We start from the raw sequence: 13,921 nt of genomic DNA, 5'->3' as shown, positions 1-13,921 counted from the left end.
TAAAAGATGATGCTGTGAAAGTGCTGCACTCAATATGCCAGCAAATTTGGGAAACTCAGCAGTGGCCACAGGACTGGAAAAGGTCAGTTTTCATTCCAATCCCTAAGAAAGGCAATCCTAAAGAATGTTCAAACTACCCCACAATTGCACTCATGTCACACGCTAGTAAAGTAATGCTCAAAATTCTCCAAGCGAGGCTTCAGCAATATGTGAACCGGGAACTTCCAGATGTTCAAGCTGGTTTTAGAAAAGGCAGAGGAACCAGAGATCAAATTGCCAACATCTGCTGGATCATCGCAAAAGCAAGAGAGTTCCAGAAAACATCTACTTCTGCTTTATTGACTATGCCAAAACCTTTGACTGTGTGGATCACAATAAACTGTGGAAAATTCTGAAAGAGATATTCTGAAAGGGAATACCAGACCACCTGACCTGCCTCTTGAGAAACCTATATGCAGGTCAGGAAGCAACAGTTAGAACTGGACATGGAACAAAAGACTGGTTCCAAATAGGAAAAGGAGTATATCAAGGCTGTATATTGTCCCCATGCTTTTTTAACTTATATGCAGAAAAACTTATATCATGAAAAACGCTGGGCTGGAAGAAGCACAAGCTGGAATCAAGATTGCCGGGAGAAATATCAATAACCTCAGATATGCAGATGACACCACCCTTATGGCAGAAAGTGAAGAAGAACTAAAGAGCCTCTTGATGAAAGTGAAAGAGGAGAGTGAAAAAGTTGGCTTAAAGCTCAACATTCAGAAAACTAAGATCATGGTATCTGGTCCCATCACTTCATGGCAAATAGATGGGGAGAGAGTGGAAACAGTGTCAGACTTTATTTTTGGGGGCTCCAAAATCACTGCAGATGGTGATTGCAGCCATGAAATTAAAAGACGCTTACCTCTTGGAAGGAAAGTTATGACCAATCTAGATAGCATATTAAAATGCAGAGACATTACTTTGCCAACAAAGGTCCGTCTGGTCAAGGCTATGGTTCTTCAAGTGGTTATGTATGGATGTGAGTGTTGGACTGTGAAGAAAACTGAGTGCCGAAAAATTGATGCTTTTGAAGTGTGGTGTTGGAGAAGACTCTTGAGAGTCCCTTGGACTGCAAGGAGATCCAACCAGTCCATCCTAAAGGAGATCAGTCCTAGGTGTTCATTGAAAGGACTGATGCTGAAGCTGAAACTCCAATAGTTTGGCCACCTCATGCGAAGAGTTGACTCATTGGAAAAGACCCTGATGCTGGGAGGGATTGGGGGCAGGAGGAGAAGGGGACGACAGAGGATGAGATGGTTGGATGGCATCACCAACTTGATGGACATGGGTTTGAGTAAAGTTTGGAAGTTGGTGATGGACAGGCAGGCCTGGCATGCTGTGATTCATGGGGTTGCAGAGTCAAACACAACTGAGCAACTGAACTGAACTGAAGTGAACTGAGGGATTAACATTTTCACCTTTTTCTTTTTCATAGCCAATTAATAATGTTATGATGGCTTTAGGTGACAGTAAAGGAACTCATCCATCCACACACATGTATCAATCTCTTCCAAAGTCCTCTCCATCCAGGCTGCCATGTAACACTGAGCAAAAAGTTCCATGTGCTGTATAGTAGGTCCTTGTTGGTTTTCCCTGGTGGCTCAGATGGTAAAACGTCCGCCTACAATGCAGGAGACCTGGGTTCAATCCCTGGGTCAGGAAGATCCCTCGGAGAAGGAAATGGCAACCCACTCTGGTATTCTTGCCTGGAAAATCCCATGGGTGGAGGAGTCTGGTGGGCTACAGTCCACTGGGTTGCAAAGAGTCGGACACGACTGAACAACTTCACTTTCACTTTGTTGGTTATCCATTTTAAATATAACAGCAAACACCGTCTTCTTATAAGGATGCTTGTCATGTAGGATTGGGCTTTCCAGATAGCACAATGATAAAGAATCTACATGCCAATGATAAACAAACCAGGAGACATGGGTTTGATCCCTGAGTCAGGAAGATCCCATGGAGGAGGAAATGCCAACCCACTCCAGTATTCTTGCCTGGACAATCCCATGGACAGAAAAGCCTGGTGGGCTACCATCCATGGGGTCGAAAAGAGTTGGACACAACTGAGCACACAACGCACACGTATACGATTACCTCTTAGTTCCATCCTCAGATGCTGTCATGTTCTGAGGTGTTGGGGATTACGACTTCAACTTATGAATGTGGCGGGGGATACAGTACAGCCCACAATCCCTTCCTGCACCCAGTGCAGGAGTGAGGAGATACGCTGGGAAGTGAGGAAGGGAGCCCACTGCTAGGCTACTACCCTTCCTCCCTAGCAGCACCTCACCCCTTCTGGGCTGGGTTTGGCAATGGTCGTGGAGGACAGAAGGGAAACCGTTTTTTGCCGAATGACCAGCAGTTGGTGTCTCTGCTGCTTTTCTTGCCACAGTGGCCTGGTCTTGGTCTCTTCAGGAAGGGGTCCCCCAGGGAGCTCCTCAGAGGTCTGTGGTGAGCAGTGTTCCTGCCCAGCACCCTGGGAGCCAATCTCTTCACCTCTGCAGAAGCCTCAGTGCCTCTCAAGTGCCAGAGACCCCTCACTGGACACCAGCCATCTCTGAGAGCATCAGGCATGAGGGTCCGCGCTTGGCTATTTCTAGACTTCTGGAAAACGTGTTTCCTTGGCAACCAAAGGATGGCAGGGCAGGCTGCTCCAGTTCCCTACTCATGGTGGCATGGGGGCAAACCGCTTGTCATCAGCAGATAGCTAACTAGGTAATAAAATGCAAATACATTTGTGTGTGTGTGCTCAGTCATATCCAGCTCTTTTGCGACCCCACGGACTGTAGCCTGCCAGGCTCCTCTGCCCATGGGATTTCTCAGGTAAGAATACTGGGTTGCCAGGCTCCTCTTCCCAGGGATCTTCCCAACCCTGGGATAGAACTGGTATCTCTTGCATCTCCTGCATTGGCAGGCAGATTCTTCACCACTGCGCTACCTGTGAAGCCCAAAGACAGGTAACCTACATCTTAGAAAGTCCAAGAGAGGGGCCTGAGCCCAACTGATCAGCTCTTTAGAACAAGAGGAGCTTAGTTTCTTCTGGCCTTCTCTGGGCTTGAAGCACCAATCCCTAGACAGGTAGAAACAGGACTACCCCCCTGCCACCGGCATGATCACTGCCCAGGGAGCAGCCAGGACGCAGCACTGCTCGTTCGTCCCCAAGGACCGTGAGTCCTTGGGAGTCCAGAAGGTGAAGGTGAAAGTGTCAGCTGCTTGGTTGCATCCAACTCTTTGTGACCCCATGGACTGTAGCCCGCCAGGCTCCTCTCTCCGTGGGATTTCCCAGGCAAGAATACTGCAGTGGGCTGTCATTTCCTTCTGCAGGAGATCTTCCTGGACCAGGGATCGATGCTGTGTCTCCTGGATTTTCAGGTGGATTATTTACAGCTGAGTCACCAGGGAAGCCTTGGGAGTCCAGAGGAGTCAGTTAATAAGGGATTAGTGCTGGGGAGGGGTTAAATATGGGAAAATCTGAACCATATTTTGAGACTGACTTACAATAATGATTTCTGAATCTCTACCTTCTTTTCCTCCATCCTACCATGACTCATCTTGATATTTTAAGTCACTCATTTCTCAGGGCTCAATAATGGACTTGAATGCACTCGTGAGGCTTCAAAAAGCACTTGACGTGACAAAGGAGCCTGTGTTCATTATTACAAGATGGATTCTAGATTCTTCCCTGACCCAAAAAACCCAGACAAGACTTGCCTCTTTTCTTATATAAATGTGAGCCAATAACAGATTTCATGGAGAGTTTCAGTGACAGAACCACTGCTAAGAATAACCCTGGACTTGGTTTCAGGAGACCTTGATGTATTCCTCCCAACCCCCTCTCTTCTGTCTTCCACTGTGAGACATTGAGCAGTAACCCAATAAAAGGAAAATATCTGCTCTTTCACATGGTTGCTATTACGTGACTAGTTGGTAAAATGCATTATCTGGTACATTAGAAAGAAAAGAAATCCATTCCAGTGATTTCTGTCATTGTTCTCCCTTCAAATCTGAGCTCTATTTAAATCTGTGTCTCTGAAATTTTCTCAGACATCAAAAGTGTGTTCAGTACCCTTCAACTGACAGGTTATAAAGCACAAAGTCAAAATAGTCGATAATTTTGAAAGAACAATGAAATCAATTTTATTATGTCAAGTATCTGTATGTGTCATGGAGAATGGCTAATTTAATCCTATAAATTAGAAAAAAAAAATAGAAGTAAAGTAGGGTGGAGGTTAGGGCTTCCCTGATGGCTCAGTGGTAAAGATTCCGTCTGCAATGCAAGAGTTGCAGGAGATGCAGGTTCAGTCCTTGGGTCAGAAAGATCCCCTGGAGGAGGGCATGGCAACCCACTCCAGTCTTCTTGCCTGGAGAATTCCATGGACAGAGGAATGGTAGGCTACAGTCCATCAAGTCACAAAAAGTCAGACACGACTGAAGTGACTTAGCATGTATATAGGCAGGGTGGAGGGTAAGCATATGCTCTGTGGAGCCAGACTGGTAAATCCCAGCTAGGCTACTTACTAGCTGTGATACCTTCAGCAAGTGATTGAATAACTCTGTACCTCAGTTTTCTCATCTGTAGAATGTGCTGATAGAATCTTTGCCTTTTGTGGGGATTAAAGAAATTAGCACACAGGAAACACCCATGGCACATCAAACTCAATCAGTATTAACTATTGTTATCAAAGGCAGATACTCCTGGAGGAAGGGATGATGGACCAGTTTCCAGTTTAAAGAAAGTCCATGAGATCATTCCTGAATATGAGTTTGAAGGGAATGAAAGTAGAGACCCTGGGCACGTGGGTGTGTGTACTCAGTTGTGTTGGACTCTTTGAGATCCCCATGGACTATAGCCTACCAGGTTCCTTTGTCCAGGGAATTTTTCAGGCAAGAATGCAAGAATACTGTAACGAGTTGCCATTTCCTACCCCAGGGAAGCTTCCCAACCTAGGGATCGAAATTGAGCATTGATTGGCAGGCAGATTCTTTCCCGCTGAGCCACCTGGGAAACCCCAGAAGGCCTGGGCATATGATGTGTCCAGAATCCCCTGGTGGGCTGCTTAAAATACCGGTTTCTAAGACTGCTCTGCAGGCTTGGAATTTGCATGTCAAACAAGTTCTCAGATGGCACTGATGATGCTGATTGGGGCCTGCTCTTTGAAAGCCTATTTGAGCCATATTCCTCACAGGGTTTGGGGGCTGCACTGAATTGATCAGGAAGATATATAAGTCCCTGTGGCAAACACTCCACAAAGAGAGATCTCAAAGGGAAGGACAGGGAAGTGCTTAGGGCCAGGCTGCCCTGCAGCCCTTCTAGATCACCTCTGGAAAGAATTGGTCTTTTCTGGAAAGAACTGGTATCTCAGCATGACCCTGAAAAATCTTCTCTGAGGCTGAGCTTGAAATCTCACGTTTCCCTGGACTTGTCCTGGGGAAAAAAAGAATCACCGGCCTATTACTGTTACTGTGTTATTACTATGCTACCACCCTATAAGTGCTAACATATAACATGTACAACACTTGACCAAACTCACTCATTTACCTAACTGCCTGTTCAATAGCAAGCACCTTAAAAGTAGACATTCTGTTTTATTCATCTTTGGACATTTAGCATCTTCCACTGAACAGAACATGGTAAAAACTTGATAAATGTTGAGTTCAATAAATGTTCATTACGTTTCTAAATGAATATTGAAATGTTCTAATCAATTAGCTATTGATTGGATGATTTGTTATACAAAGATGAAAGACAGCATGCGATGCTTCTTCTTTTACCCTACTTTTTCAAATTTTGTTTTCTACAAAAGATCTAAAGATTTGTGGGGAAATGACCCCATTATGGGTTTGGTTATGTCTGTCTATTCTGTTCGGTCACACTTGTACCGTCTTTGGGTGTTCCCAGGTCATTGTCCAGGGACATCACAGAAAAGTCTGCTGTTGTCATTGGCGTATTGACTCAGGAAGGACAGTCTTCCTTCCTTCAAATCACTGAATCTTCCCTTGGTATCAACTCCCCCGAGTTCACACACCCTTTGACTGATGCTGCTGACCTTGGCTCAGACTCCACCTTTCCATGGAGCACTGCGGCTGTCCACGGCCCCTCTGCCCCGTGTACCATGGACCACAGCGTGGACTAGAGGCAACAAGCTTCAACACCTGACTCAAGGCTCTGCCTGCCTCAGACCCCTGGCCGCTGGACACAAATGTTCAGGATAGAGACATGGAGAATTCCAAATCTGGCTCCCTTAACTTCACTTAGGGCTTCCCTTGTGGCTTAGATGTGAAGAATCCGCCTGCAATGTTGGAGACCAGAGTTTGATCCCTGGGTTGGGAAGATGCCCTGGAGGAGGGCATGGCAACCCATTCTAGTATTCTTGCCTGGAGAATTCCATGGACAGAGGAGCCTGGGGCAGGGGGTGGGGGTGGCAGTAGGCTACAGTCCACGGGATTGCAAAGAGTCAGACACAACTGAGCCACTTAGCACAGCTAGCTTCTCTTAAACAGAAGTTAGAGGTGACAAATGTTTGTTTTCCAAATGAGCAAATTTTATCTTAATCTCCTAGACTAACTTTATTTTGAGAAGCATAGAAATTAACTTTAAGAATATTGAGAAAAATTTCAAATGTTGATATGATTAGTTCGCTTTCTTCCTTCACAAAGGTAGCTGAACTTATTGAATATGAACTAGTGCTCGGACAAGCAGAGACATTTAAGTAATTTTTCCAGTAAAATGAAATTGCAAAGCAAAACAAGGAACACAGTTTATTGAAAGTGCCTGCAGGAACTATGAAATTCCATCAATTTAAAAGCCTCATCTGAGATGACTGGCACAGGGGAAACAGCAAGGTTACCTTCATGTTTATCTTGAACAGTGGATGCACTCAGTTCAGTTCAGTCACTCAGTTGCCTCCAACCCTTCTGACCCCATGGACCACAGCATGCCAGGCCTCCCTGTCCATCACCAACTCCCAGAGTTTACTCAAACTCTTCTCCATTGAGTCAGTGATGCCATCCAACCATCTCATCCTCTGTCATCCGCTTCTCCTCCTGCCTTCAATCTTTCCCAACATCAGGGTCTTTTCAAATGAGTCAGCTCTTCCCATCAGGTGGCCAAAGTATTGGAGTTTCAGCTTCAACATCAGTCCTTCCAGTGAACACTCGGGACTGATCTCCTTTAGGATGGACTGGTTGGATATCCTTGCAGTCCAAGGGACTCTCAAGAGTCTTCTCCAACACCACACTTCAAAAGCATCAATTCTTTGGCACTCAGCCTTCTTTATGGTCCAACTCTCACATTCATACATGACTACTGAAAAAACCATAGCCTTCACTAGATGGACCTTTGTTGGCAAAGTGATGTCTCTGCTTTTTAATATGTTATCTAGGTTGGTCATAACTTTCCGTCCAAGGAGTAAGGGTCTTTTAATTTCATGGCTGCAGTCACCATCTGCAGTGATTTTGGAGCCCCAAAAAATAAAGTCTGACACTGTTTCCACTGTTTCCCATCTATTTGCCGTAAACTGATGGGACCAGATGCCATGATATTAGTTTTCTGAATGTTGAGCTTTAAGCCAACTTTTTCACTCTCCTCTTTCACTTTCATCAAGAGGCTCTTTAGTTCCTCTTTACTTTCTGCCATAAGGGTGGTGTCATCTGCATATCTGAGGTTATTGATATTTCTCCCGGCAATCTTGATTGCAGCTTGTGCTTCATCCAGCCCAGCGTTTCTCATGATGTACTCTGCATATAAGTTAAATAAGCAGGGGGACAATATACAGCCTTGATGTACTCCTTTTCCTATTTGGAACCAGTCTTTTGTTCCATGTCCAGTTCTAGCTGTTGCTTCCTGACCTGCATACAGGTTTCTCAAGAGGCAGGTCAGGTGGTCTGATATTCCCATCTCTTTCAGAATTTTCCACAGTTTATTGTGATCCACACAAAGGTTTTGGCATAGTCAATAAAGCAGAAATAGATGCTTTTCTGGAACTCTCTTGCTTTTTCGATGATCCAGCTGATGTTGGCAATTTGATCTCTGTTTCCTCTGCCTTTTCTAAAATCAGCTTGAACATCTGGAAGTTCACAGTTCACGTATTGCTGAAGCCTGGCTTGGAGAATTTTGAGCATTACTTAGCATGTGAGATGAGTGCAATTGTATGGTAGTTAGAGCGTTCTTTGGGATTGCCTTTCTTAGGGATTAGAATGAAAACTGACCTTTTCCAGTCCTGTGGCCACTGCTGAGTTTTCCAAATTTGCTGGCATATTGAGTGCAGCACTTTCACAGCATCATCTTTCAGGATTTGAAATAGCTCAATTGGAATTCCATCACCTCCACTAGCTTTGTTCACAGTGATGCTTTCCAAGGCCCACTTGACCTCACATTTCAGGATGTCTGGCTCTAGGTGAGTGATCACACCATTGTGATTATCTGGGTCGTGAAGATCTTTTTTGTACAGTTCTTCTGTATATTCTCGCCACCTCTTCTTAATATCTTCTGCTTCTGTTAAGTCCATACCATTTCTGTCCTTTATGGAGCCCATCTTTGCCTGAAATGTTCCCTTGATATTTCTAATTTTATTGAAGAGATCTCTAGTCTTTCCCATTCTGTTGTTTTTCTCTATTTCTTTGCACTGATCACTGAGGAAGGCTTTCTTATCTCTCCTTGCAATTCTTTGGAACTCTGCATTCAAATGGGAATATCTTTCCTTTTCCCCTTTGCTTTTCGCTTCTCTTCTTTTCACAGCTATATGTAAAGCCTCCTCAGACAGACATTTTGCTTTTTTGCATTTCTTTTTCTTGGGGATTTTCTTGATCCCTGCCTCCTATACAATGTCATGAACCTCCATCCATAGTTCATCAGGCACTCTGTCTATCAGATCTAGTCTCTTAAATCTATTTCTCACTTCCACTGTATAATCATAAGGGATTTGATTTAGGTCATACTTTAATGGTCTATTGGTTTTCCCTACTTTCTTCAGTTTAAGTCTGAATTTGGCAATAAGGAGTTCATGATCTGAGCCACAGTCAGCTCCTGGTCTTGTTTTTGCTGGCTGTATAGAGCTTCTCTATCTTTGACTGCAAAGAATATAATGCATTCTTATATTATGAGTGGATGCATGAAACACTCCTTACTAGTTAACTGCCTCTTCCTCAGTTCCTAAGCTCACCACCAGAGATCTCTGTCTTACTTGGCACAGATGCTTTGTATGTTCCTATCTCTCATGTTCCCTTAGTCTGCAATTTCTCATTTTCTTATTTTCCATTGCATTATGTTGAGCATATCTTCGAAATCTATCTTTGGAGGATGAAAGGTAAAAATCCATGCAATTAGTGATAGCAGCTAATACTTACAGAATTAAGCACCAAGGACTGTCCTAAGGATTCACTCAATACTCATCAGTGCCTTTATGAGGCAGCTACTATTATTATTGTACCTATTTTGTGGATGAGGAACCAGAGAAGCTAAGCAGCTTGCCCAGGGTTACTCTGGCAGTGAACATTCAAGCTGGAATATGTCCCCAGGTGTTCTGGTTCCAGACAGGCGATAAAATTGTTTGTGCATCAAAGAGGGAAGCATGCTGGATAGGTGAGGATCCTTAGGTTTCTAAGAGAACCTCAGTTACCCACGTTGTTGTTATGTGAAGAAAGCCTTAAGGTGTGTGTGTGGGTGTGTTAGGATACACGCATGTGTATTTGTGATGATATAGTTTTAAAATTGGGGTAGAGTTACTTTTCAATGTTGTGTTAGTTTCTGTTGTACAACAAAGTGAATCAGATATATATATATATATATATATATATACATCCCCTCCCTCTTGGACCTTCCTCCCACCCTCCACATCCTACCCCTTTAGGTCACCACAGAGTTCCGAGCTGAGCTCCCTACGCTATACAGCAGGTTTGGACAGCTACATGTAAAAGAATGAATTTAGAACACTCTCTAACATCATTGTTGTTTAGTCACTCAGTCATGTCCAATTCTTTGCGACACCAAGGACTGTAGATCACTAGGCTCCTCTGTCCATGGAAATTCCCCAGGCAGAAATACTGGGGTGGGTAGCCATTTCCTTCTCCAGGGTAGCTTCCCGCCCCAGGAATTGAACCCACACCTGCTGTGTTGGCAGGCAGGTTCTTCACCACTGAGCCACCTGGAAAGCCCTCTCTAACACCATACACGAAAATAAACTCAAAATAGATTAAGGACCACACTATGAAACTCTTAGAGGAAAACATAGGAAGAATATTCTTTGACATAAATCACAGCAAGATTTCTTGAACTCACCTCTTAGAGTAATGAAAAGCAAAAATAAACAAATAGGGCCTAGTGGCACAATATTTAAGTAAGATGCCATTGGACTGAGGTGGCTATAATGCTTCTGTAGCCTATGCAAACAACCTAAAACCCAGGAGTGCTGAAGACTGCTCTTGTGTCCGGATGCAGCACTGAGATGGAACAGGACTAGGTGGTCCTTGCCCCCACCCCCACCACATTCTCTGCCTGCCTTTTGCCTGTGGAAAACTTCAGTCAAAGAATAAGTTTAATCAGAGAAGTGAGAAATGCAGAAACAAAGGAAAACAGTCAAAGGAGACTAAACAATAATAATAGTCATTAAGCACAGTCAAGGACTTTTAGTTCTTTCTCAAGGTCTGTAGGTAATATTCTGAGCCATAGCCTGTGAGCTGTCTTATAGATACTAAAACCCCAGGTGGAGAAGTTAACTGTACGGAGGACTTGAGCTGCCACAGGTCTGAGAATTGACCACAAAGAAAAGGGAGCAAATGGACCGTGGAACTAAAGATTAACTGCACCTAAAATAATCAAGATGATGCTAGTCAGACCACTGATGACCAATTTGAAGAAGACGGTTAGAGATGACTGCACTGTTTCTGCATGTACCCCCTCCACCCAACTCTGTCTATAAAAGTTCTCACCCCCTGCTTGTCAAGGGCTTCCCTGGTGGCTCAGAGGGTAAGGTGTCTGCCTGCAATGTGGGAGACCTGGGTTCGATCCCTGGGTTGGGAGGATCCCCTGGAGAAGGAAATGGCAATCCACTCCAGTATTATTGCCTGGAGATTATTGCATGGATGGAGGAGCCTGGTGGGCTACAGTCCACAGGGTCACAAAGAGTCGGACAAGATTGAACGACTTCATTTTCATTTTATTTCTTTCCTGTTTGTCAAAGGGGGAGTCAGCCTTTGGACAGATATCCACCACCCTCCGCCCCCCCCCCCCACCTTCCCGTCAGTTGCCAGCATCTGAAATAAAGCAAGTTTTCCTTTCCACCAACCCAGCTGGCTTATTGGCTTTGGAGCAGTGAGCAGCCCGACCCCCCATGCATGCCTTTGTAACAGCAGGGCTGGGGGCTGCCTGCTGAGACCCCAGAGAATAGCTTTGTGGGGTTGGAAGCAGCTGTGAGGCCTCAGGTCTCCCTGGTCTGTGGTTATTCGGGGACCTCTCTGCCAGGCATCAGCTCCTGTCCTACAGGGAGGGCCAGGTCACCAGTGAGGACCATGACCACCACCGTGGCCCGTGGTGGGGACCCTGGCTGCTCTCTGCGCTTCTGGAAAATTCCAAGGATTCTCCTCCAACCTGAGGAGGGCAAGTGCAGGAAAGAGGTCGAAGTCCCTCTAGCCAGGAGTCAGAGTAAATTTGACCTGGAAAATTGAAATAAGTGTCATTTCTTACACTGATTTAAAAGAGAAAAGAAAAGAAAGAGAAATGAGACAAATGGACTTCTTTAACAAAACAGAAACAGACTTACAGACTTAGAGAATGAATTTATGGTTACTGGGGTGGGGAAGAATGGGGATAAGAGATAGTTAGTGAGTTTGGGATGGATATGTCCACACTGCTGTATTTAAAATGAATCACCAACAAGGGCCTACTGTAGAACACAGGGAACTCTGCTCAATGTCGCATGGCAGTCTGGGTGGGACAGGACTTTGGGGGAGAATGGATACATATAAATGTGTGGCTGAGTCCCTTTGCTGTCCATCGGAAGCTATCACAGCATTGTTAATTAGCTATACCCCAACACAAAGTAAAAGTTAAAAAAAATTAAAAATGCATGTTAATACCTAAAAGAGAAAGAGGAGAAGAATTGCTATTTGTGGGGTTTGTCTATTTTTACTGAATTTATAAATACAACTTAATTAGACTTAGATGAAAAGCTAATCAAATTAGGTGAATTGGCCCTAAAAACCTAGCCTGTGCCACCAAATCAGGGGGAGTGAGAAGGAGAACCTCCCCTCTCTCGAGGGGGTTTCAGAACCAGCAGGAGATGCAGCTGTGGGGTTTTCAGAGTCTGATCTCTTAGAAGGCAGAGGAGAGGCTCCTGGGGGTTTACCAGAGGGCGAGGCAGGACCCCAGTCTCAAATGGGGAGAAGAGACTCTTATGAGTCTGGAGAAGGCTGAGCCAAGGGTCTCTTCACAGTATCTTCAACCTGCATGGGAGAGGGGGCAAAGTCTTCCATGTTACAACCAAGCCTGAAAGCTGCTGTCCCTTTAAATTCCCATCCTCCAAGAGCATGATGTGCCAAGTACCGCTCTTGGCTGCAGCGACACAGCTTCAGTAACAAGCTCATCATTAGCGACAGGACAGTAAAACACAGTGGCTGGTAAGTTCTATGAAGGCAAGTAAAAGGGGGTCAGAGTGTCATGGAGTGGGGAGGCTGCTCCTTTTGAAGGAGCCATGAAGAAGGCTTCTCCAGGGAGCTAGCTGAGTGGAGAACCCAAGGACATGAGAAGTGACCCCCACGGAGATCTGGGGCCAGGGTTCCAAGCAGAGGAAACAGCAGATGTAGATGCCCAGGCAGGATCATGCTTAGCACGCTAGCAGCGCAGCAGGAGGCCAGTGTGGCTGGAGAATGGGGAGGAGGAGAGCAACTGGGAAGCTGGGGAGGGACCTGAATGCATGGAGACTCTGGAGTCTAATCTCCATCATGACGTGGAGCCACAGGAAGGATGACAGAAATAACGTGATCTGACATCCTTGTTGGACAGTAGCTTTTATTCTCTGGGGAGAACTGACAATGGTGGGAAGTAAAGTAGAGAGATCTATGAGGCCATTGCTGCATCTGGCAGAGCATGAAGGTGGCTTGATGGGAGCCGGAGGGGATGACAGAATGTAACACTGGATTTCATGCCAGGTATCAGGGAAGTGGATGCATGGGGCAGGGCCCAGTGATAGATACTTGGATAAGAACACTGGAGTGTGTGTGTATGTGTGGGGGGAGACTTCCCTGGTGGTCCAGTGGCTAAGACCCTGTGCTCCCAACGCAGGGGAACCAGGTTCGATCCCTGGTCAGGGAACTAGATCCCGTGTGCTGCAACTAAAGATCCTGTATGCCACATAGAAGACCTGGTGCAGCCAAACAAAAAACCAAAAACACTGGAGGGAAAGATTGGGGCTGGAGTAGCCAGAGTACTGGGCTAGTTTACGTTAGATTTGAGAATCCAGACCACAGGTTCATGGATTTAGGAAAGAGTCAAAGGGGGGAAGTTTTGTTTCCAAAACCTTCACCATACCTACGGCATTTGTCTTATAACCATGACCCCTGCTGAGATCACTCAAGAAGAGATTGTAGAGAAGAGGACTGAGAAGCGAGTCCTGGCGAAACCCAAAGCTTTGAATCTAAAGAGAAGAAGGATCCAGTGAGAGGACTGAACGGAAGCAGCCAGTGCGGGGGGGAGGGGGGGGGAAGCATCAGGAGAGCATGGGGTCAGGGAGCCAAGCCAAGAAAGAGTTTCCAGAAGCGGGGAGCAAGCAAGCCATCAAACCACTGAGAAGAAAAGAGGAAGCACACGGGAAAGAGCTGTTAGATTTCCCAACGGGGGGCAAGGGTGGCCTCAACAGAAGCCCATTGAAGGAGTGAACAAAAG

The 13,921-nt window shown here is 45.4% G+C and overlaps 1 non-coding gene across 1 annotated transcript; it reads left to right on the top strand.

The window, feature by feature from the left end:
- The first annotated feature begins 13,278 nt into the window (after window positions 1-13,278).
- On the top strand, window positions 13,279-13,351 carry TRNAG-CCC (transfer RNA glycine (anticodon CCC)). Its single transcript has one exon. It is a non-coding gene; the product is annotated as a tRNA-Gly (tRNA).
- The last annotated feature ends 570 nt before the right edge of the window (window positions 13,352-13,921 follow it).

The sequence above is a fragment of the Muntiacus reevesi genome, chromosome 3, assembly GCF_963930625.1.
Source record: "Muntiacus reevesi chromosome 3, mMunRee1.1, whole genome shotgun sequence".
NCBI lineage: Eukaryota > Metazoa > Chordata > Mammalia > Artiodactyla > Cervidae > Muntiacus > Muntiacus reevesi.
The sequence above is the reverse complement of the archived record's forward strand: the minus strand, read 5'-3'. Positions and strand labels throughout refer to the sequence as shown.